Here is a 26,887-nt window from a genome sequence, read left to right on the forward strand (position 1 = left end):
AAATGCATATTTATATTTTATGTAAAAAAAAAAAAAAACTGCAAATACAGCATAAAATATCAAAATTAAATTACATATTTGTATCTAATTTGCTTGTTTTTAATCAAAATGCAAGCTAACTAGTTTGCTCCTTGCCCTCCTGGATAATGCGTAATGGTAGGGGCATTGCTGTTTTACCAAAAATGACTTCTACTTTCTCAATAATCAGTGCGACAATCTAAAGAAGATTTAGTCTTTTTAACTAAAACTGAGCCTGTTTTAGTAAATGTTTACAATTATGTCTTAATGGCTGATGACACTAAAATGCTCTGTGCTAGTCCTGCTTGAACTCAGCACTGCCTTCGATACGATCGACCACTCAAGTTTGTTTAATAGGTCAAAGGTTCTGGCTGCTTTTCTTCCTTTTCGTCTGATTGGACATTCTTGAGTCAAGACAGACAAATTCTCATTGGACTGCGCTAGTTTGTGGGGCTCCGCAAGGGCGAGTTCTGGGGCCGTTATTATTTTTTTTTTTACCTTTTTCCATTTGTTGGCTTTTTCCTGTTTGTTTGTTTGTTTGTTTGGCGTTGCATTACTTTAGCCAGTAATAGTAATTCAGGGAGGAGGTGGAGGATATTGATCTTTTCACAGATTATCTCTCTCATAACAAACTGTCACAACATGGTGATATCTTTAACAAATATGGAGAAAACATATTTTTTATTAAAGTTATATACTGCAGCTTGAATAAAATGCAATTCATAGCATTTTTTGAGAACTTTGGATTGTTTTATGTATATTTTGCACGTTGCCTATGACTGTTGCTCGTGGGGAGAGACATTTCAGTAATCTAAAACTAATAGAAAACATTTAAGCAACCTACTTGCAAACTGCATGTGGACTGTTGGATGTAAAATTCATGAGCAGTAAATATTGTGCTGTTTATCAGTATTGGACCAAAGAAAGCAAGGCCGTTTCAAGCCTTTTAAATTGTGACGCTTTTGATGGGTCAGACAGACTCAAGAAATTGTAAGAGCAGCTGCGTGGGGGGGCCCAAACAAATTTTTTGTCATGGGGCCCAAGATTCTTAGCGGCGCCCCTGGCGGTGAATATCGGTTTTTGCCATCTTTTGGTTCTGCTGTTGTACAACCTGCGCTCCTGAAACATTGCAAACACTCTGTGTTACTCAAGGTGGATTAAAAATGTTCCCCATCACCAGTATGCTGCGTAATTTGACTGCTATTGGGTTTTAGTATTGATATTTGGAGCAGGGAGTGTTGCCTTGTTGCACTGCTTAGCCTCAAGTGCACTGGCTCGATTAATCATTGGAGGGGAAAAAACGAGGATGTGCGTGAACATCATACCGGAGAGCATGCAAGCATTTGTTGCTCCGTACGCACGCTTCGGTTGGTTTGAATTAGACCCTCCTCTGACAATGCAGGACCACAAAAACAGTGGCTACAAAAGGATGATGTTTGCTTATTTATAGCACTTCCAAATTCTGCAGAGCCACTAAGGTGTCAGTCAACACACAGGGCTAATATCATTGGCAGTAAGTCCTTTTCTGAAAATGTCCTGAAGGGCTGCTGACCACCTGTTTTCCTTTTGCCATAAAGTTAGATTGAGCCCCTTTAAGAGCCCAAACTGGGTGAGCACGATTAGGATGCAAGCACGCATGCATGACAGAGAGAAAGCGCGCCACAGAGCCAGCCAGTTTGTGTAAATCCGGCCAAACGGAATGTGCTTTGCACTTTAGACCGTTCTGATTACAAAGCAACAAGCCCTGCGTTTCCTTACAGCAAGACCTGTTCCTGCTTCCTGCGCTCTCAGAGAATGACGCTGCAAAAACACAAAATCTCCCCGAGTATTTCCTGTCTCGTTTCTAGCGCAAATATCTCAGTATGTTGGAACAAGACAAAAATAACTTACAAGTAACTCTTTAGCAAGAAACATGGGCTTGTTTTAAGTAAACAATTTTTTCATATTGATTAAAAATTACAGTTTCCCCTGGCTGCTTATTTCACTCATTACATGGGAAAATGTGTTTTCATAAGTGACATGCCAAAGAAACTGGTATTTTTTTTATCAATATTAAGGAATTATTGACATACCCGCTTGTTTAACCTTTGGTTAATAAATCTAAAACCATTTTCAATCTCACTTTTGTTGTTTCTACCCGTGACTTTAAGGTATCCCTTGACAATTACATCAAATAATCATTGAACATAGCACATAAAATGAAGTATACAATCTGTTTCTAAAGAAGGCGTCTAGCAGTAAACATGACAATATCTTTCTGAGAAGAGAGCAACAGAGTGCTGTACAGTAAATTTTCTGGGTCGGAGGAATGAAGGACACATCAGTCAAAACAACATGGCAGCATTAAAGAAGCAATATGCGGAGGATTTGTGCTGAAGCCTTTTTCTCGGGAGGATAAAAATGTGTCATATTGTTTAGATTTGCGAAAATGGGGAGCATCCTGTTGTTGACTGTTGATATGCATACAGATATTGGGCCTATTCACCAGTACATTCAGGATCGTTAGTTTTTTTTGTGTTCCCCGTGTATGTTTGTCATTAATCTCAATTCCATTACTGTAGTTTTGGACGTCTTTGCAGCAATCGGATTGAGACTTTTTATCTGGAATTGTTCACTCTTGCGCGACAATGGAAATATGGACCACTTTACGTCGTGGTTTTATCCCTTCAGAGCAACTAACGTACCGGTAGTTTGCAAATTTATAATTCATAATACAATTTGAGTTCCTGATACTAGATCGTAAGATTGCGCAATTTAGTGTGACAGTTATTTGAGGTGACAGGAAACGGTTGGAAGTTATTTTCCATCGACGAAGGTTTGGCATTTTTAGTAAACTCCACTCTGGCATTCTCATGCATTACGTTCTACGGATAATTTCCACCTATTGGATATAAGGGCAATATAAGGTTCCCTTTAGGAAATGAATAATAATCCATATGTCTGGGTGTTCCCGGGGTGCTTTATGCAAAGTGAACAGAATATTCTTACACTATAGAACTAGAAGAAGCTGTCATGGGATAAGAGGAATAGCACAAAAGTCCTGAAATCACTCGATTGTTCAGTGTAATCAAAAGAAAAGAAGGCAAAAGTGAGGAGCACCAGATTATGTAGCAAAGCTCCCTGGTGTTTCAAAGAAGAGAACAGTGGAGTATGACTGACGGCTGCTTTGGTTAAGGTGGTGGTTTGTTGGGAAAGCAATTTATTAGTAAAGGGAGCAAGACAAACTAAAACTAATAAGAAAAGAATTGTTAGTTTCATGATAGTTCATTAAAAATTCACGAGGATTCATGTCAAAATAGAGCGAGACAAAACAAAAAAATCAGACGGTCTTCTTGTTTTCTGTTTTGAAACTAAATTAGAAAAACAATTCCATAAGATTTTTTATTAAAATGTAAAAAATATTTTTCACCTTATATTGAAGGTAATAGTGAAATAATCTTCTGCGGATTCTTCTTCTTTGGCAACTTCTGTAATTTCTGGTATTGCTACATGTAAAAATAAAAAAACAACATATACTTGTATTTTGCTATGTAATAGATGAAACACTCTGGATTTTTTATTATTTTGATTTTACTTTTTTCGTGTAGGGAAAATCCAAAATCAAAAACAGAAAAAACACTTTTTTTTTTAAATTTTGTTTTGAAACTGAAAAACCAAAGAATGAACCATAAGATTACAATTCTATAAATACCTATAACTGCTAAAGTAAGAAAATGAACAAACATTTCTTTAACTTAAAATCAGACGGTGCTTCACTGCTGTGCTAAATATTTTTTTTCTTGTCTTAGCTGTTATGCTTAAGGTGATTGTCTTATGATAAAGAACAAAAGCTGTAGTCTTTATCGATAGTGGCAGTAAAACAACACAACCCCTTTGCCAAACATCGAAATTCCCTGGACCTTTGGCCGAAACATTTGCGGCACAGTTACAGAACTACTTCCTCTGCACTTGATCACAGGATTGGAGAAGCAACACGAGTCAAACAAGACAGAGAGCCAGATCGTTCCTGAGAACAAACAACACGAAGAATCAATTAGGCAATAGAGTTTAATGGTCCTTTGAACTTCAGGTTGCCCTTAAATTCAATGCGGAAAAAAACCAAATGCTTAAATCTCAGCAGCATGAAGTCTGGTCAGCCTGGATATGATGTATTACAGACATACGGGCTGATGCACAAACTGCTTCTTTGTTGGATCCCTGATACAGAAGGTGTCACAAGAAGCCTGAATTACAAGGACATCTTGGAAGAGCGAACTTGAAAGGAAATGTCTCACTAACCTTGATGGCTGACAGGATCGATTGTTGCAGACTTACCAGGGCGAATTTTGTCTCAGACAACTTAATTCCACCCTCTGCTTCTCCAGTAGTTTGTTCAAGTTCATAACGTTCCAAACTTCAAGCGAGTGTCAAGGAAACCTTTGAGCTAGCATAATGTAGATATAAAACTTTTAAAAGGCCAACATCAAATCAGAGCCCTCACTGCATGAGAAATTCAGAAAATTATCAATTTAGTGAATACTTGTCAGAGGAAATGTAATGCATTTGAAATGAATTGATCAAGGATCAAAGAACATTCAAAGCTAAAAAAAAAAAAATTCCCTTCCTTTATTCTTGACAGGACACTAAATGTATTCAAATCATATTTCATGCAAATTGCTTTATAATTTATATGAAAATTCTAGCAAGATATTAAAATTGTGCTCGATAGCTCTTAAGTGCTGTGAAGCATAAAACTTAATTGTAGAAATGTGAGAATAATTTTATGAATTGATCACAGTCCATTTTAAAAACGATTCATTTCGGGTAAGGTATTTCCTTATAGGTTTTTTTTTTCTGTCTATTTCTGAGCCTTTCACGCGTATCCTGTCTTTTCTTTAATTTAGCAAATCAGCTAATAAATGCCATTCCCATTAGGAGAGTGAAAAAGGATATAAATGACACCCTTTAAAATCTTGTAAAAAGTCATTAAACCTTTTAAACAGAAGAAAATGGGTGAAGGAATGCTTGAACAAAATGAGTTTGTTGAGAGGGAAAAAGAGAAATTTCATATAAACAGGCATCAACATCAGGAAAATTGTTAGGCAATGAATATACTCTAATAAATGTACAAAAGTATGAGGCCATATTGGTTTAATATGATTCCAGTTCACTATGTGTAGCAACAACAGCTTTAGTTTTTCTGAGAATGATTTCTATGTGGTATAGGACTGTGTTTTTTCCAGAAACGTAATAGTCAGATCAAACACGTGTCAAGGGAACTTCGAAGTTTCCTTGACAAGACTTTTTGTTACATTGCACAAAAAGTCTCGACTCGCTTTCTCCTCTCTAATTTCTCCCAAAAGTGTTTTTTTGGGTTGAGATCTGGACTGTAATATTGAAAAAGGAACATGCCATCCCCAAACATAAATGGATAGTTTATCAAAAGTAGCAAGCTGAGGCCAGGTTTGCAATTTAGCAAAATTTTTTCTTCTTGTACTTTGTCATAATCACATTTCAATCTGGAGACACTCAGACGGAGAAAGACAGCGATTAAAAATGTTTATTGACATGCGTGAATTAAAGTTGTCTGGTATTCGGGCACCGGCCGAGGACATCGAGCATCGAGTTGCAATAAGCCCGGATGAGCATTCCTGATGCTGATTAGGAATGTCATCCCCCGGGGCCCGACACTGGTGGTGGAGGTCGGAGAAGGATGGGTGCCTGAAGAGCCAGGAGAGTGGAGGTGGAGAAGGAGCGGAGGTGGGTTGAGCGCAGCTGGAAAGCGGAAGATGCCATGGATGGAGGTCCTTATCAACTGGGGCTTGGTCGGTGATTAGCCGTGACGTGGCTTGGTCCGGCGTTGATAGGTCGACGACGATGAGCGAGATGCGCCGATTGGATGATGCAGGTGGGGCTAGAGAGTCTTCCAGTTTGAATTTATGCCAAGGCTTCATATGTCTCCTTGAAAAACTGCAGCTTCTGCCGTTTGTGACTACACCTATAACCCGACAAACCTTAACTTGTGGCTTGTAAAAGTGTGTGTAAAACATGCACTCAAAGTGAAACAGGATCTTTCCTGTGATTTTAGGTTCAGTTTCCATTGGCTACCAGAAGACGAAGAAGCCAAATGAATGTGGCTAAAGAATGTAGAATCCAGGTAAGTTTGCTCCTTTCATTCTAGTAGCAAAATGTCTACAAAGAAAAATAGACAATTCTTCCAACTCATCTTTATAATAAAAATTGAATGCTGCTTTTCCATATTCTTGGTTCTGGTAGACTTGGACCAGAAGACCTGAGTGGCCTGGAAGGTTTATACAACAACAACAACTGGTTTTTATAGAATACAGTGCTAATCCATTCAGTGATTCATAAACTGAATCCAACAACATTGTAAAGTCTATTTCCCAAGATACAGGAAGCCAGTGGATGGACTTTAATATTGGGGTGATGTGATCTAGATTATGAGAGGCTAAAATATGTAGCAGGTAATAACATTCTTTATCTAGCGAGGCAAGTTACACTTTATCTGTCTATAGGGTACAAAATGCTGCTGCACGTCTTTTAACAGGTACACAAAAATGTGACCATATTTCCCCTATTTTAGCTTCCTTACACTGGTTGCCAGTACATTTTAGGATTCATTTTAAAATCCTTTTATTTGTTTTTAAAGCTCTTAATGGCCTTGCCCCTCTAACTGAGCTGTTACATTCTTACACACCGTCCCGTTCCCTCAGGTCGGCTGATCAGCTGCTCCTGAAGGTGCCAAAGACAAAGTGCAGCTCAGAGGGGGCCGCGCTTTTTCTGCGGCAGCTCCCAAGCTATGCAATGATCTTCCTTTGGGCATAAGCAGGCCTCTTCACTCGCTGCTTTTAAGTCCCTTCTTAAGACCCATCTTTTTGGCTTTGGCTTTTGGCACAATCTGAGAGGTTTCACTTTGTTTTATTGTGTCTGTATATTAATAAGTATTTTATATTCGATCTTTTCTATTTTATAATTGCATTGTATTTTATGATTGTGTATAGCACTTTGGCCCTGTCGGTGTATAAAGTGCTTCATAAATAAAGTTGGTATGGTATTTGTGCATGTGTGTTTGTGTGTGTGTTCATGTGTGAGTCCACTTGTGTACAAAAAGAATACGAAAGGCAGCAGTGCAGCACAGAACTGGGCAGTAACAGACAAATACTATGATTCATGCATATATCTGAGCATCATTTGGACATATACTGTAATATTGCTCTGGTTCTGCACACTCATTAAATGGCACATACACCGCACACAGCATGACCATTAACAAGACTTGTAGTTGATGTTGATCATCACTTTAGTGCGGCCTCCATTATCTCAGGCGCTGTTGCTTCATCCCTGGTTGTTTATCACCCTACCAGCTCCAGCCTATATTTTCCTTTAGATTAGATGTTCGACTTCTTCTTCCCCCCTTCTTTTAGTTTGCTGTTCTTAAAACAGTTTATTATATTTTCTTTTCTTTGTACGTATGGACAGCCTCTAAATTCAAAATTAAATAAATTGTTGCTAAAAAAAATCATTAGTAAATGTTCTATTAAATAAATACATGTTCCAAAGACAGTGAAATGTTCCTAAATAAAATGTTTATCCCCCCCCCCTTAGGATTTAATTTTTATTTATTTCAAGATATATTTATTTAGTAATTCTGATTTATTTACTTATTTAGTAATGGACACTTCTTCTTCTGTAGTTGTAGTTGTTTTGTTTGGATGTAGAGAAGGATTGCCTTGATGATGTATGCAATACAATAGTTTGCTTGTTTTGTAGCAAAAACTACGGTTGGCTCAGGAGCTCAACTGAAAGATTCAATTAAGGCAGCTAGAAATGTGCTTGAATATACAGGTTGTTCACGAGGCCCGGCTTAAATCTGATTAGAGTTTAGATCAGACCCATTGTGGTTGAGCCTGATCTGACCCGACTGATTAGCGTTAAGTAAACCAACCCAACATATTTTTTTAAATTACAATTTTATTACGAGCTTTAGTTTTTAGACCACCACTTAAGCAAGCAATGTACCTTCTCCTGTTCTTAGCGTTTGTTTAATGTCTTTCACCTCCATCTTGTCACTTGTTGTAACCATAGACATAATAATGAGTACAGCCCACAATGGCTACTCGGGCGCAGGGAATACAGCGGACATCTTGGAGAGGTCGTCCTTCTCATTTGGTTACACCAAAAGAGCAGAAGATTGCATACTACCCGACAAAGTCTCTGTCACCAGAAACACAGAGGGTCCTTCTCAGTCGTGCTTTTGGAGGAGCTGCACACACGAGGAATTCGGGTGGCATGTTTAACAATGGATGGGTATGCCTCTAACATCAGCGTGTGCAACCAACTTCTAAGCCAGTTTCCCACATTCAGTGACTGGGGGGAACATTTCTGTAGTGATGGATGCTTACCGCATGCTAAAGTTGACACATAAGATGTTGCAGGTAAAAGATGATTGCTGTATATCTATTTCTGCAAGTTATCTATTTGTGTGTCTGTTCATGTGCACAGATATGGCTGGATGCGATGGTCAACGTTTAGCTGTTTATACTTATTTGAGCTGTGGACTTATTCTTACTCTGCAGGCATATAGTCTGATAGCAACTACCACTTCTACTTCTCTATTTACACTATAATAAGTTTTTTAACAACTTTATATAGTGCACTGTACAAAAATAGAAACACCCCATGTCAAATATTGTTGCCACGTGTACTTAACTGTAAATGAGCAGTTGCTGACATTTTATTGTACTAAAGTAAAATTGCTCTTGATTTGTGTATAATTTTTTATGCAACTTGCTGTCAGTGAGCATTACTCATGAGTTGTTTTTTTACTCAGTGCATGGGTGGGGCATGTCCAGTGGGTGAGCAGACAAAACAAGCAACAACTGGACAATTCTTGGACAACAAAAGGCCACCCCAAAATGTCAAATTTTGTCACAAGTCATAATGCCTCGGATGTCGCAAGTTATGCAGGAGCGTGCCATTGGCATGTTGGATGCAGAGATGTCCACTAGAGCAGTAGCTGCACGGCTCAATCTCCATTATCGGACCATGGGCCTTTTCAGAGTTTGTTTCCAACAGACTGACACTACTGCAAATTGACCTCATCCTCGTCGGCCACTCCAGCACAAGATCGCCTCATCCAGCTCGTCCATCTGCGGCATACACAGCTGATGAGACAATTGGTCTGCACAACAGACACCTCAGATTGTCCGTAACCGCCTACGAGAAGCCAACATGCATGCTCTGCAAATTCCTCAACCTGACCCCTATCATGTTCAAAGGACTGTCAATCCGTTACAAATGGCCAAACCATGATGTCATTGATGCCAATATGAAGATCAGTAATTAGTCAAAATATATTGAGTTTTTCTATATATTGCGTAACCCAAATGTTAATAAAACTCTTATATTTGACATGGGGTGTTTATATTTTTGTCCGGTGTATATTCTCGTTAGGTTTATTAAAAGTGCAGCAGAAGTCTGAGGTCGACCCAACCATCAAGCAAATAATTCTGGCCCAACCAATTCGGCTCAGGCTGAGGCCAGAAATCTAAAATCTGATGAAATAACGACACCACTACTTTTCCTGTTAATGTTGCTTCTTTGAACAATACAATTGTTTATTTACAGCAGGAAACAAACTCCTATGTCAGTCAGTCAGTCTCTATGTTGCCTTGTGATTGACTGTGGATCTGTCCAGGGAGTATCCTGGGTTTTTCCTTCAGTGACTGTTGGAGATAAGCATTAGCCCTCCAGACGCCCTACAAGGATACACAGATGTAGAAAATCAATAGACAGGTGAATGGAAACACAAATGCAATATGTACATGTGCAAGGAGGAGGCTGCTGTGTTTGGACTGTTGTCTTTTCTAACTGTATCCAGCAGAAACGCAAGAGTCAAGGCTCAACTACCAGGGAATCACAGACAATGTACCCTCCAGACCTCCTAGACGTGGCTAAATAAATCTAAAGCACAGTAACACTAAGATCATATCACGAGAGATAGACGTGGTGGACCACCACCATGTGATTGAATGAACTTAAATTATGCATAGTATGAAAGGATCATAGAAAAAAGAAATAATCCATATGATTCTTTTGTCCCATTTCTCTTTTTAGCTACCATCTTTTACTCTTTTCAGAGCACAGCTACTTTGTCTCACAAACTACTTTGCTTTTGTCTCTCTTTTCTCTGCCTGAGAGGATCATGAGTTTTAGGTGACCTACTTAACCGTTGGCAAGGCAAAGGGATTTCAAACGAAAGTAAAATATGAACAAAGGCCACGTTTGGTGTGTTTACCCTACTGCTTCAAGAACCACTGAAATAGCCATATCAAGTTTTTAATTGATTTCTTACTTTCAGAAGACGCTGCCATTTCAAGACCATTATTTTTGTGTTTTAATGATGTAAAGTACTTTGATTTGCCTTGTTGCTGAAATGTGCAATATAAATAAACTTGATTGGTTATTTGGATAATAAAATGTTTAAGTTCAGAATAACTACCTGATTTGATTGTTACATTTTTCGATTTGTTTATGCAGGGTGAGTAGTGAGTTGTGCTATTTTAAGTAATTAGTCTATGACAACGATGCTATCGCTAAGAAAGAACTAACCCATGTTATTTCTATGAGCTTGGAATTTATTTAGCTTGTGTAAACCCAAATTCATTCTGGAGTTGTACGTTAATGTTGAGTCATTGTAGGACGCTGGATTCAGGTCCAAAGTAGGTCAACCATTCACAGCGATCTACAGAAACCACATGCGCGTGTCAGAATATAGTTTGTGTCCAGACACGAAGCATGTGGGGGAATAATCACAGCTCACTGTGACTGTATGGCTGGGAAGGTTATATTTAATTTCTTTTCTATTTTTTATTTTTTTTTTAGAATAAAAGTCTATAAAAAAGAATAAAAAAATAAAATAAACATATTTTCTGTCCAGGACTCGGCACTGAGTTAGCTACTAACAACATTAGCACTCATTAGCAAGGACAACCAAGCTAGGGCATAAAAATAATATATCTTACCTTACATATGAATGCTTGTCCTTCTAAGTAACGATCCAATAAAATATCTGAAAATACAATTTAAACGATCTGATCGTTACTAGATAGTGGGCGCTGCAAACTCTGGCATTGTTGGTTTTTAATTCTTGAGTTATTTGCACTTTTTTTCTCAACGTGACATACATCATCTAGTGAAAATCTAAATTGTAACTGGTTACTCTGTGGTTAATTATGATTGGTTCAACAATAGCAAATCACTTAACTTCATGTAAGGTAACTTTCTGTCAGTAACGAATGTTTTCCACATGGAAGATTCTTGCAGGTGTGTACATGTAGAAACCTAGAACTCCAATGGTCCAGTAAAACATGTTAGTGGCACTTACATTACAGAGGGCATCTGTAAATTAAATTGAATGTAATTCAGTGATAATGTCCAGGAGTAAAGATCAAAACACATTTTTCTGTGCGTGTGCTCTTGGGTGTTGGGGTAGTACTTTAAAGGTCCTATAAAAATGGTGTGATTACAGCTGGAGTCAAGGCAATCATGTCCTAAGATATTAAATAGGGAATGCTTGTATGTGTGTGTGTGTGCGTTGTTGTGGGGATAGGGTGCCTGTTCTGCCTCCACATTATTGCATTTTGTGGACTGTGAAATGGCAGGTTAATGCGAGCTGTTCCCACCTCATCTGGTCCTTTACAGAAACGCACGCATCACACGCACATAAACACACATGATCTCTTTGGCTGGGTTGAGACCGACAAGACAAATAAGGGTCAAATCTAGAATTGCTGTATTGCGGTCGCACACCTGCTACTATCTGAGGTTTCTTCCTGCCTGAATGTTACATTTGACAATTCAACTACTTAAACAATTTTTTATAAATTTTTAAGATTATTCAAGCAGAAGTCAGCTCTTTTTAAACAAATTGTTGATCTATATAAAAAAACACACATTTCATGTTGACCCTCAACTATAAACTTTTGATCCACTCACCCTTGGGTATGAGGTCATCTGTTTTATATGTGAAACATTTTCCTACTGGACTAGAACAAAGAGCAAGCCAATGTAATAAGAGGGACACTTTAAGTAGTATTTTTCGACAGTCCTCATCGCACATATAGTCATAACTTAGCGCTGTAAGTGGAAACTACAGAGAACCATTCCTACCATAATTCAAAATAAATACAGAAATAAATAAATGACTTGTTAAAAATATTTGCAGTACCAAAAATAAGCTTGAAAAAAAAAATTTGTGCCATTAAACTCGAGAAAATTATGAAGATTTAATATTTGATCAATTAAGATATAAAGGTGTTTTACTTAAATTTTTAAGTGTAATTTATCTTTGTGCTTCTGTGTATTTTTCTTGTTACACCTATAGCTTTCAGTCACTTTTTATTTTTGTTATTTTACGAGTAATTTTGTTCTAAACGTTAATTTAGAACGGGTATCATGAGACGACAGTCATCCTGCCTGTAATTTGAGCATGTGAAATTTCAAGCTGGTACACGGTAGATTTGCACCCATGGACTAACGATGAAACACAAGAAAGTTGAAAATGTTCAACTTTAATTGCTGTACATGTGTGTCAAGCTTATAATGCATTGCAGTGATGTGGGAGAGACGTTTTTATGTAAAAATAGGTAGGTCGATTAATCTGCGTTATGTAATAGTAGTAAGTAAAAGTAGAAATGTTCAGATTAATCGCATGTTTTAACGCATTAATGTTGACAGCCCTAATTATGACATTACCTCACTTCTTTTTAATCAGTTAAAAAAAATAACTCAAAGTCTAAACATAAAATTCAATATTGTTTTTAATCAGAAATTAAGTGACTGTTCACTCCACATTGGGAATACGTTGCAAAATTTCTTAGTACCTCCCATAATTTTTCTTCTGTTGACATTTGTACCAACTTCATTTGCGACATGTACACGTGTGCTGGACATCTGGAGGGGATTAACAGCCATCTTGTTCAGCTTGGCACTTCGCATTGGAGGATGGTTGTTCACAGTGCAGGTAATTTCCAGTAAGCTTCATAGTGTCTAACTGGTGCGTCACATACGTCAAGGACAAATGTTAGCCACTGGGTGACATTTAAAATTTCAACAGAGTCCTTGCCTCCAGCGTTTTCCCCGAACGCGGAAGCTGAGGTGCAAAGAGCCTATACAAGTTCAAGTAAAATACTGTCGGGTGCAAAATTGTGACAATGTGGTTTAACATGATGCTTGTTAATCCACATTAACATTTCTGAGGTTTAACTTAGGCATTGTACACACGTAGCTGGGTTTAGATAAAAACAAATATGTCTGCCACATTGTTTTAAAGAATATTCTACATAGGATCGGTTTAGTAAAATCGTTCTCCCACACAAACCCGTTGTTTTAACATGCCAAATCCGTAGGGGGCAGTGTAGGGCACAGCTAAAATGTCAACCAATCACAATCCTTCAAAACAATGACGACTTCCTTTTAGGAATTAAACAGGTCGCCAAGAGATTCATTTGTGTGGACAGGCAGATGAGTTGGACTACTTTTAAATACCATGTTAGAGAGTAAAGTTTAATAAAACACAAGTCAATGTCGACTGGGAATCTTGTCAAAGCAAGTCCATGTGCGTTCTTTCTCCCATACAACTCAATGCATTGGAGAAATTGGGTTTGTAAAAATCAAATAAGCAAAAAGCATTTGAACCAAAAATTACTTCCCAACAATGGTCACGTCACAGACTACAGTGCGAGGGACTCTAAGTCTCCAGTTTCCAATGTCCATACGCAAATGCAAATAAGGAGAATTCTCAAATCATCACTTTGGTAGGAGTTTTTGTTAATAATCATTTTTTGTGATTTTAAATGAATTTTACATATGCATGAAAAGCCAAATGGCATAAAAGCCTATTCATTTTTTATTGGGCTACGTGTGGACCAGCCCTTTTTTATGATTGTAAAAGTTCACTTTCAGCAGAGCAGCTTCTTTTCCAAACTGTGAACGTGCAACGTTGCAACCAGTGTAGGTTTGAAACAATTTTAGAATAAAATGTTTAGACACTACACATTCATTCTTTGCCCCGTTTTCCTGTGGTCACATCACATTAGCCTATCCTTTTTTTCTTCTCTTTTACATTCCTCGCTGTCCACCTTCGCTGTCTCCGTCTTTATGCCTTGCTCCTGCTTGTGGGTGATCAGATAGACAGCAGTCATTCCAGCAGTTGGTCTAAATATCGTCGGATCACCGAGGGTAATGTGTTTGGTGGGGAGAAGCTGCCCTTCGTTGTCGGTGCATTGTTGTGTGCGTGCCTTGTTTCCTGTATAAGCACCAGTGTGTGGGCAGGCGGCAGCAGTGTGAAGTATGCTGATGGTATTGAAGGCAGAAGGACTAGGAAAGAGGTGGAGAGGAGGTCAAGTAGACCACCGTGAAACACGCACACACACCCTCTTGCAGACACAAAAGGATTAGCATACTGAAGATGTGTAGAACAGCTTGTATTAGTACTTTTCCACATATGAGCACACCCACCCACGTCGAGATGTACACCTCTACTGCGCACCCTGCTGACTTAGAGGACAATGTATATTAAGTCAGGCATGAGTAATAACACTGCAAAAAAGCCGTTTTTCACGCTGGCACCTGTGCATGTGGGTACAGTCACATCCAATGGTTTCCCACCTTTTTAATTTCTGACGAAGCAACACAAGCGGAGACCCCAGGCTCATAATAAGCCGACGGTTAAAAATAGAAGCTCTGCGTATGCACAAAGCCCAGATGCTTGGCTTCTAGAAAATGCAAATATTGTCATGGGCCCATGCTGTAATGCATGGAGTGTCTCTTTTCTTCTTAAACAGCAGAAAAGACGCATGCAGTGAATATATATATGTATTGCATTCAGCTGCTCATACACTCCTAAAGGGGATCTTGAACAAATCCTGTATTTGTACATTTGAAGTGCGTCTTCTGTTCATGTTAGCACCAGATGCATTCAAATTGAAACTGAACTTGAACACATGGAGCCATTTTTGTTAGCATGTGTCAGCATTTGTAGTGGCATGGTTGTGTTGCATGCCACACAGGAGGGCGCCTGAGGCATTCTGGAAGATTCTTCAGCGTCAAAGGGAAGTGAGTCTGTGTCCATGTTCTCCTGGAGGAGCACCAAGAAGAGAATTATTTTTCCATTATTTGATGAAGAGCGAAGTTGTTACAGAGGATTTGTAAAAACTACATTCCTCTGTATCCAAGGGTACCACAGACCGATTTCTCTGACCGCCTCCCAGAGGTGGGGACTCGAGTCACATGACTTGGACTCCAGTCAGACTCGAGTCGTTAAAATCACGACTTGAGACTTGACTTGAAAAAATGCTCAAAGACTCGGACTTGACTTTGACTTTCATGCCATTGACTTGGGACTTGACTCGACTTGAAGCTGTTTACTTGAAAAGACTTGATATTTTTTACTCAAAAGTCTTAAAATTTAAAACACATTATTTATAAAGTGGCGTCATTAATTAATGTCACTCATTCCGTATCAATATGCGCAGACCGTCACTATGGTTTTCCTCTCTCCTTATGTATGTATGTGTACGTAGCTGCAGCACAACCAATCAAATTAACAGGATTTGGACGTTTAAAAAAACGCGGCAAAGCTACAGAGCTCAGGGAACGAAATACGAAATAACCGCTCGAATATGCTTCCGCGAGTAATTTCTTTTGGCTACGTAGGTTATGAACTTTCGACTAAAAAACGAACTGCAACTTGTAAAACATGCAAGAAGAGAATATCGGATGGAGATGCCACGACGTCCAACTTTGTCCGGCATTTGAAGCTTCACAAAGATCGGTAGGTGGCGCTTTTCTTTTGCTGTAAGATAGCTGACTTTAGCTAACTTCGTGTTAGCATGTGTACTCCGGGTTAAATCGGTGATTATTTACCATAAATCCGGTCCTTCAAATGCCTCCACAAATAATGTGCACCGTGTTAGCTCAGGAAGCCGGTGGATAGTGAGCGGGGCTCCGGAACAGAAAGCAGATTCTGGACCTGAACACAGGGAACAGAGTCTCTCTGTCCCATCATGATGATGAGCCGGGTCTAGTATCATCTAAGGATGGTTGGTGTATTTGAAGACATCTACGTTGGGAAATTATATTGACAATATATTGGTTTGACAGGTCAGAGAAAATGTCAGGATCTGTGTTTTCTGTGTTCATTTAGAGTGTTTTTTGTCCTTGAGTCTCTTCGTTGTCCTGTCCTCCCCTTGATTGTTCCCAGGTGTGTCTCGTTCTGTGATTACCCTCCCGTGTATTTAACTCCACCTGTGTTCCTTGTTCCTCGTCGGGTCCTCGTCTAATGTGCGTTCGTGTTGTTCCGTGTCCATTCCTTTGTACGGTTGCTACCGGTGTCGAGCCCTGGTTTCCGCTCGGCCGTGCTGCCCGTTATTTTGGACTGTGTTATTCTGGACATTCATCATTAAATCCATTAATTTATCCTACCTGGGTCTACAGCGTCTGCCTCACCAACCCTCACCACACCTCATGACAGAAAAGAGGAAAAAACTGCTGTTATGGTTCTTTGTATTGTGCTGTGGAAATGTCAGCATTTTCGTCTTTTTTTATTGAATATCAAGTTTAACAGAACTGGGCAATAAAGTGGTCCAATTTAAAAATGTTCTTTATACTTTGTGTTCAGCTACACATGTTCTATCATTTGAGATAAATACATATTTTAAAACGAACAAATGGTCTATTATTTGAATTTTTTGTATAATTGCAAATTATAAAAATAAAATAAAAACGACTCGAAATGACTTGAAATTAAAGGTTCCTGACTTGAGACTTGACTCGACTTTTGCCTGTCTTTACTTGAGACTTGACTCGGACTTGAGGACAAAGACTTGAGACTTACTTGAGACTTGCAACACAGTGACTTGGTCACACCTCTGTTATGGAGTATTTTATTGTATAATAATTATAAAAAAAAAGGTCATTACTTTGTGGATTTTGCCTATCTGGGTTCTTTTTGGAATGTAACTCCCTCGAAAAATGAGGGTTCACTGTACTGCTGCAGGAGCAGTGATGTCATGGGGACAAAGATCATGACAACACTCATGACATAGTAATGACATAGACAATGACTTTGATATAGTCAATGACCCTGACTATGTCAAAGTCATTGAGTTCCAAGAGTTCCAAAGTAAGAGTACTTTCTGTGATTTAGAGAAGCAAAACGATTGCTATCCAAAAACAAGAAGAAAATGAAGCGTTCAACACAAGATTCGCAGACCAAGGCCAGCTCGGATCAATTAACTGATAATAGTCCCCGATCCCATAAGAAACTTATGAAAAGTGGGGGTGAAAAAGCTAGAGACACAACAAAACGGCAAGAGGACAACCGACCAGAAACTTATCTGTGCAAGGAGAGACTACAACAAACTGAAAAAGATTTACGGAAGCAACTACAGATCACAAGTTCGCAGAAGAAAGAAATAAAACAGCTAGAGGTTAAAAATTTTAAACTTACTAACAAATATGAAGGGATTTCGACTAAACTTCAGGAAAGTGACAAACGAATTCAGGAACTAGAAGGTCAGTTAAAAAACACGGAACAAGCTCTTGCAGATAAGTCATATTCACTCTTTACGGAAATCGGACGGAGGCGCGAACTGGCTGAGCTAGTGCAACCACTGAAGAGGTTCAAAGAACAAGCGCTGGACGCAGAAAAACAGGTGAAGGAGCTTACGGATGACAACCAAAAATTGAAATTACAGTTAGACGCGTCTATCCTAAAAGCAACCACATTTAAAAATGAATCAGAGACCCTTAAAGTTGAGCTTAAAAAACAGTCAGATGTCATGAGAGCTAAACAGAACACAATTGGCAATCTTAAGACCGCATTGGATGCAAAACAAAAGATAATCGAAGCTCATAAAGAGGAGATTAAGAGACAACGCAAAGCTGCACAAGAGACAGAAGTGGAAGTGAAAAGAAATCGCCAGATTGAAGAAACAACAATGAAGCGAATAAAACACAAAGATGAAGAAAATTTGAGCCTACGAAAGGAAGTCACGTCACTACACAAGTCTTTGTATGATTTTGAGATGAAGTTGTCAAAACTAGATTTGCAGTACCAAATCCTCCAGGAGAAATCTGAACAGGCTCATACAGACAAAGCAATCCTGGAGAAAAAAAACCACACACTGGAAATTTCTACAGCGAGTCTTGAGAGAGAGGCTGTTGAAACCCAGACACTGCTAGAAAAGTCCCAGCAAGAGAATGAGTTACTTAAGAATCAAGTGGAGCAGGTCAAGATAAAGCTGGCTGAAACGATTCAGAGCTCAAAGGAAAGTAAGACCAAATTTGAAAAAGACCTCCTGCGTACACAGGAGGATTATATGAAACTGAATATGGAGAGAGAAGAAGCTCTGACAAAAACCAAAAGAGCCACAGAAGGACTTTACTCTAATGAGAAAAAAATTGGAATACAGGCAGATTTAATTCGCGAACAGCAATGTAAGATTATGGAGCTCACTAAGGAAGTTCTGCGACACCATGAGAATGCTCAGAAATTTAAAATGGTTAGAGCAACTTATTCTAAGGTGCAAAGGTTAGGGTTAGATGAAGAGAAAGGAGATATTATACTTCTCCCAGACACCGACAGGAAAACGGAAAAACTCAAAATGTATCGCGCTGAGAACCGCAGATTGTCCAAAACACTGGAAGAGAAAGACATAGAAATTGAGAATCTCAAGGTTCAGGAGGACAATCTGCAGGATGTGGTGAAAAATCTCAAGTCTAAGTTAGACTATCTGCCGGAAGATACATTGCATAAAATGCAGGTGAGTCAGACCGACATTAGAGCTCTCAGAAAACAGATAAAAGCCCAAGAAGCAGAGATAAAAACGTATGTAGCAACAATAAAACTGCAAGATGCCAACATCAAAGAATTGACAAATAAGCTTAAAGAGATCTCATTTTCAAAGAAAGATGATCTTCCGCCAATTGAGTCAAGAAATATCAAACTGAAATCTCAGGACACAAACCCAAGGTCTATGAAGAAACCCCAAAATATTGTTTATCTTCCACCTCTTCTAATCACTCCATATGGAAAAGCGAAAAAGTAAAAGGATGTGGTTGTTAATGTTTGACTGATGGAATGATAGCATCTGAGAAAGACGTAGGCAGGACCTCAGTATGTGGGGGAAGGTCGTGGAGAACATGTGGAGACAAATTTTGCCATATGGGTGGATTTTTGACAGGAGGAGCGTTTTATTGACTTTTCAAGAGGGGCGGTCAACTCTCATTATTTGGGGGTGCGGGGGCTCCTGCATGACATGTGGGGACAAATCAGGTTTTGTGGATGGATTTTTGACAGGAGGAGCATTTTATTCATTTTTCAAGAGGGGTGGTCAACCCTCTGTGTTTGGGGGGTTCCTGCAGTACATATAGGGACACATTGGGCCATATGGGTGGATTTTTGACAGGAGGAGCATTTTATTGACTTTTCAAGAGGGGTGGAGAGACTCAGACGGAGAAAGACAGCGATTAAAAGGGTTTATTGACATACAGTACAGACCAAAAGTTTGGACACACAGTTGTGTCCAAACCTTTGGTCTGTACTCTACATGAATTAAAGTTCTTTGGCGCTCGGGCCTCGGCTGAGGACATCGAGCTGTGAATTGCAATGAGCTCGGATGAGCATTCCCAATGTAGGTTAAGAAAGTCATCCCCCAAAAAGGGAGCGCTGAGGCCGGGGAATTCCCGACGAGAAAAGTAGGAGCAGGTGGGAGAAGCTACGCTAACTCGGGCTTACGGGCTGGGACTTGAGTCTGTAAAAGGTGACATTGCTGTGAAAAGGGGGAAAGTGATGTGAAGCTGGCAGATAAAGGCCAGCTGGGGATGGCGCTAGGCGTGGAATGGCAGGATGCTGGTAGATTAAGGACAGCTGGGGTGATGCGGTGATGCAATGAGATGGTGTTTAACAGGTGCAAGGGGCAGGAAGTCCAGTGCAGGGCATAATAAAGTTCAAGAAGGAATATATTGGGGGCTTGGTTACAGTAAATGAGTGCGAGATGCTGTAGAAAAGAGGTTGGTGATCCACCTTGGCTCACTGCTGGGAGGGAGGCTACTATTTATTAATTTATTCATGCATTCATTCAGTTAAAAGCCCTGAAGCATTTGAAACGCATAGACTAATAAAAGTTCCTGCGTTTCCTAGCGTTGCACATCATGAATGCTACGTCTTACCCCGAAAGCCCGAGGCGGGCGTAGCGGGAAAAATTCGATGGGAGGTGCTGATGAGCGGGTTCACAGCGGCTATGCGGAAGTGAGAGAAGCTGTTGACGTGGCTGAACCAGAGCGATGAAACGGTGGAAAGGCGATGCGATGAACGGCGGTGGTGAAATGGAGAGATGATGAACGATGAGCTGGGAGGGTGACGTAGATCGGTGCAGCGAGACTTTGGCGGGCCCAGCCAGGGCCTGAGGCGAAGAAAGACGGGCCGGGGATGCAGACGGTGGGATTATGTGTCCGCCCTTACAAAAAAATCACATGAAAATCACATGTGACCACATGAAAACCACACATGTGGTTCACACAACTTTGTTCATGTGAATGATTTATGAACGATGTGAACCACATGTGAATCACATGTATATGTGTGATTTTGGAACGTTTTGTGGTAAAATCACATGTGTATCACATGTGAATCACATGTGATACACACATTTCCACATGTGGAAATATGTGTTATAAATATAGATACAGTATATACAATTATAAAATAATGATTATCTTTTTATGGATGGTTCTCCCCCCTTTATTGCTACATTCCTAACTTTACCTGAATTTAATAAAGTCAGAAAACAGTTGTATCAGCTGACATGAACTTTGCATGTTCTCCACTTGATCACAATAACTAGTAGAACTACAGGAACTAGTGAATTCTCCATTTAAATGGCCTCTAGATGTTTTTCACCCTGTAGTGAAAGCTTATACAGAAGATGAATCATTCTTTTTAACCCATACATGACTTATTTAGAAATGCTTGTTGGATCTGTTGGATTTCTGTTGAATCCACCCTTAGCTTGCGTTAAAATGACATGTTAGCTCAAAACCTAACACAGCATGCGGTGTCAAACTTGTAACCCAACCCCGTTGTGTTAAATGACCCCGAGCTACTCTGGTTGATATAATATCCAGCAGTGGGTGGAACAACAACGTGAAGGGGTTTACTTTAACCCAGCTGTTTTATGGGACGTTATCTCCTCGAGTTTATTTTATCACTGTTGATTTCTCCTATGTTAAAACATTAGGAACTCATTTTGGAAAGCATAGTTAGCTTGTTGCACATACTTGAAGTTTGATTTCCAAAGTTAAAACATACTCAGATGGAGGGATTACTGTAATGAAGAGATGTCATTGGCTTGGCTTCCTTACACTGACAACGTTTTAATATTAAAATGATCAACTGAACTCTATATTACTACAAATGAACTGAAGTGAATTGTATGTTATTGGATTTGAATCTGACCACAGCTAAGCCAAAAAATATTAATACTCCTGGCGGATTTATGAGTTTAAAGTAATTTTTTTATTTTACAAACATTTTTCTTTTGTCTGGAAGTAATTTTAATATTTTGCAGTAGAGAATCTGTGAAAGAAGTTAAAAATTAAGGTAATGGCATACATTAATGGTAATGGTAATGGCTACAAAGAAAGCTAAAGCGGGAGAGTGACGGAGGATTGCATTTTGGGTGCAGTTTGCAATTTGCTGTTGAGTCTAGAAGTTCAAATGATGTAGTAAATGCTGGCGGGCCTGAAAGCAAAGAACAAACAGCGTCTTGCTGACAAGATAAACATACAGCACATACGCTGTTTATAGTGATGGGAATGTGACGGTAGTGTATGGAGGTGGAGGGATATCACATTTGTTTTAGTCAGCTGCTGTCAGCATGTAGATGAAGTGAGAGATTATAAAGTGACTACTGTGATGGAAACCTGCAGGCTTTGTGTTGACTATGAGGCATGAGGTCATTGCGTTCAAAAGAACTGAATCAGGTTCTGTGTCAGGGATTGTGAGGCCTGATGAAATAGTCTTGGCCAAATGTAGTAATGCGTTAAAATGACGTTGTAAATAAAACCTTTAAGAAGTTGTTTCAACAATAAGGTGCATTAGTTGAAGTTAATTACAACGCTGTTAAGCTGAATGATTTCCTCTGAATGGGTCAAGTAAGAAGACTAAATTATGCTTCTTTTGGCTTCTTTTCTAAATTCTTAATCCGAAGCTGTCCTCGCTTGACAAGGAACAGATTAAAACCTAACCAGTAGGACTGTCCTAACCAGTAGGTTAGGACAGTCCTAACCAGTAGGACTGTCCTACTGCATTTCTATCCAATTTCTATCCAATGCGCAAAGTGTTAAATTCTGGTTGTTTCATGAATCACAATAACAACAACGAAAAAAAGACAAACAAACAGCGAAGCAAAGCTGGGTTTGTTTAACATTTTACAATGTTATTTTTGTAAAATATCAAGAACAACAACATCCTGTGAAATATCTTTGCGATGACTTCCAGGAGATTCTTTTCGTGGTCAGTAATGACCCTCAACCAAGGCTTTAGACCAGAGGTGGGGACTCGAGTCACATGACTTGGACTCGAGTCGTTAAAATCACGACTTGAGACTTGACTTGAAAAAATGCTCAAAGACTCGGACTTGACTTTGACTTGGGACTTGACTCGACTTGAAGCTGTTTACTTGAAAAGACTTGATATGTTTTACTCAAAAGTCTTAAAATTTAAAACACATTATTTATAAAGTGGCGTCATTAATTAATGTCACTCATTCCGTATCAATATGCGCAGACTGTCGCTATGGTTTTCCTCTCTCCTTATGTATGTATGTGTACGTAGCTGCAGCACAACCAATCAAATTAACAGGATTTGGACGTTTAAAAAAACGCGGCAAAGCTACAGAGCTCAGGGAACGAAATACGAAATAACCGCTCGAATATGCTTCCGCGAGTAATTTCTTTTGGCTACGTAGGTTATGAACTTTCGACTAAAAAACGAACTGCAACTTGTAAAACAAGCAAGAAGAGAATATCGGATGGAGATGCCATGACGTCCAACTTTGTCCGGCATTTGAAGCTTCACAAAGATCGGTAGGTGGCGCTTTTCTTTTGCTGTAAGATAGCTGACTTTAGCTAACTTCGTGTTAGCATGTGTACTCCGGGTTAAATTGGTGATTATTTACCATAAATCCGGTCCTTCAAATGCCTCCACAAATAATGTGCACCGTGTTAGCTCAGGAAGCCGGTGGATAGTGAGCGGGGCTCCGGAACAGAAAGCAGATTCTGGACCTGAACACAGGGAACAGAGTCTCTCTGTCCCATCATGATGATGAGCCGGGTCTAGTATCATCTAAGGATGGTTGGTGTATTTGAAGACATCTACGTTGGGAAATTATATTGACAATATATTGTTTTGACAGGTCAGAGAAAAGAGGAAAAAACTGCTGTTATGGTTCTTTGTATTGTGCTGTGGAAATGTCAGCATTTTCGTCATTTTTTATTGAATATCAAGTTTAACAGAACTGGGCAATAAAGTGGTCCAATTTGAAAATGTTTTTTATACTTTGTATTCAGCTACACATGTTCTATCATTTGAGATAAATACATATTTTAAAACGAACAAATGGTCTATTATTTGAATTTTTTGTATAATTGCAAATTATAAAAATAAAATAAAAACGACTCGAAATGACTTGAAATTAAAGGTTCCTGACTTGAGACTTGACTCGACTTTTGCCTGTCTTTACTTGAGACTTGACTCGGACTTGAGGACAAAGACTTGAGACTTACTTGAGACTTGCAACACAGTGACTTGGTCACACCTCTGCCGCCTCCACCCAAGATCAAAAAAATAAAATCAAAAATTTTATAGTCATAACCTTGGCATTTTACAGCAAAAATTAAAGAAGAACATTGATTTTTAAAGATAAATTATTTTTGGGTAAATTTATACCCAATACTTTCCGGTACGCTCAGTTCGATTAGGGATAAAAAATTGCAACATTTATTACATTTTCAGCTGGTGCGGTTCTCTTTCTTACTGGACTGAGTCCAATAATCAAGAAACACAGAAGAAAATGACACAAAAACCTCCGAAGAAGACACTGAGCGCGGCTTCCTCCTTCACGAATTGTACTCAAAAACAAAGTAGCATTATATTTTAACGGTTGTAGGATTTCTCTTTTGTCTTTGGTAAAAGACCACTTGCCATTTCTACAAATAGCACTAGCATGTGCTAAATGGATGTATTTACCCAGAATGCCCTGCGCTTTAGTCCACTTCCAGCTTTTGGAGCGGGTTCTGTTCTGCTTAGCATTCGCGTAAGGATTTGAACCACACCAGAGTTCACTGGAACTGAACCAATATGCAGGTTTGAAAGCGGATCAAAGTTCGTTTGCGAGTTGATGCGTCCCCACAAAAAACGGAGTTTCTAGGCAAACGAACTAGAGTTCAACTAAGATGTCAAGAGGTCAAGACTTGTTGCAATGCAATTTTGTAAATGCAATAAAACAAAACCCAAGCATAAATGATTCCATTAAATCATGTATTTTTTACAGTATTAATGTTGGTAGTCAGATACCATCCTAAACAGTACTGACAACATGACACTAAGTACAAGGACTTAGCTACCAACAGCTAAAGTAGCTCAGCTCACAGAGACATGAGAGAGACTTGACTTGACTATTCATAAAAAAAGATTGAATATATACAGAGTGGACCTAATAAAAAGGGAACAGACAGAGTTTTAGAAGTTGATCAGTGGCTTCACATTGAATTTATGTATACAAAAAAAACAAGTTTACCATTTACAGCCGGGAAAACAAAATACTGACAGGCTTGTTTTAAACTTCCATTTTACATAATTTCCTCAACAATTCTTAGCGAGCGGTGCGCTCCTGAACACCTCCAGGACTCATTTTTCACTCTGTGGCATATTTACAAGTCAGTGCACATCATATTGTAATAAAATTATAGTTCTTTCCTCTGCCCCAGATTTGCATGTGTGGGAGTGAAGGACTGGAGGAAATTGTGTCCAGGAGAGGAAAGAAACTATAACCAAGTTTCTCAAGCACATAATGATGCACCTGCCCATTTAAAACCAGATGAGTACATCAAGCCCTGCATGACTCTCAAACACACTTAAGACATATGCACACTCTCACATGCTAATTTCATTTTCCACATCCCTTCTTTCTTTACCTCTGCATCAATGCACTTCTCATTGGTTAATTACAAAAGCACGTCTCTTTGTTAAACAGAGTTCATCATTCACAACTTTTTTGTTTACTTATTTTTCGTGTAGCATTTAATTACCTGCACTGTCGTTGGTGGATTGTTTGATGAGCAAGTCATTTCAAATAATACTACAAATCACTTTTAGATTCTTTGATCTTAAAATGATCAGACATTGATTTATAGATGATAATGCTTTATTATAGTAACACTGCATTGATTACTGTTAAATTAGAATGGTTTTAAAGAACACAGAAAAATCCAGCTTTAATTAAAACCCAAAGGTAATTTATACTATAGCAAAGCATAGACGGGACAGCGAGTGCCATAGTTTGAGGCTAGCATGACTATGGACATGCTGTAGAGAAACATAATGTTTACACAATTTTCTCAAATTACGTGCCTTCTTCTTTCACTTCCCTTCGCCATCATTATGTAGCATCTTTCTGTAGAAAAATTTCTTTGTTGTTGGAACTCAGATCACGTTAAAAATAAATCAACAATACAAGTAATAGTAAGAGTAAAGGTATTAATTTACAATTTTTGTGTACCCCTTTCACAACTGTATTTTGAAAGAGACTGTTTTGACTGTTAAGGAAATCCAGCCACTTGCATTGAGGTACTGACTTTCCATCAGCCCCTCCAGCCATAACACAAACCATAGAAAATTATTTGTTAGCATCAAACAACCATAATATAGAAAATCTTTTATGTTTGACTTTAAAATAAGACAGTGTTTAAACGTTTTTATGAAACATTTTCTGGTTGGGACTGCTTCTGTTAACACTGTTTGGCCTGTCTGATTTTTGCTTTTTGTTCTGCTCTGGCTCCTTGTGCTCCCTCTCACTTTTGTAAGTGTGTCCATCATTTTGTTTCATTAAACATTCTTCATTTACTCGATGTCTCTGCCTTTCTGCTTTTGCGTCCGTCAAAACGCAAATCATGACATCTTAGTATTTTTCTTGAAGTTTGTTCTAGATTTGTGGTGCATAGACGTGTTCAACTTCGGCTAGAGCTGATTTTTTCCTGTCTGTAAGTAGGTCGTTCTAAGTGTTGGTCACGAAGGTGCTGTGTAACAATGTCACATATATGCCCTAGGTCAAGACCGCACATTTGCACCTACACATAAACATGAGTATGTACAGAAGTAAACACACTCACAATAATTACATGACAAAGTTAGTAGCTCAGTGATGTTCACCATCCTGCTACCTGACAAACTGTAGAGCCAATCTTTCACACACACAGATGTCCGTTAACTCTCAACACTCTCTGCTTTTCACTTGTTTATTCAAGGCTGTAATACACATTTATGCAACAACAAGCCAGTTCTTAGAGAGGTGTAAATGATTCAAGGCATGCAGATGGAAAAAAAGAAACAAAAGATAAAGCATTGGAGTCATCTGACTGTGTTGTTGTGTCCAATAAGGCCCCATAATCTCTGTAGGAACTAGTTGATTTCACTATACAGGACCAGAGAACATCCAGTTAGCAGAATAATTGCAAAGTATTAGACTAGTCTAATGTGGGGGGGGGGGGGGGGGGGAGACCTAAATTGCAAAACTTTGATGCTTTA

The 26,887-nt window shown here is 38.9% G+C and overlaps 1 long non-coding RNA gene across 1 annotated transcript; it reads left to right on the forward strand.

Annotated features, from left to right (window-relative positions):
* The first annotated feature begins 7,840 nt into the window (after nucleotides 1-7,840).
* LOC116719634 (uncharacterized) lies at nucleotides 7,841-9,429 on the forward strand. Its single transcript, XR_004339235.1, has 2 exons — nucleotides 7,841-8,834; nucleotides 8,879-9,429. It is a non-coding gene; the product is annotated as an uncharacterized LOC116719634 (long non-coding RNA).
* Nucleotides 9,430-26,887: the final 17,458 nt, after the last annotated feature.

The sequence above is a fragment of the Xiphophorus hellerii genome, chromosome 5 (assembly GCF_003331165.1).
Source record: "Xiphophorus hellerii strain 12219 chromosome 5, Xiphophorus_hellerii-4.1, whole genome shotgun sequence".
Lineage (NCBI taxonomy): Eukaryota > Metazoa > Chordata > Actinopteri > Cyprinodontiformes > Poeciliidae > Xiphophorus > Xiphophorus hellerii.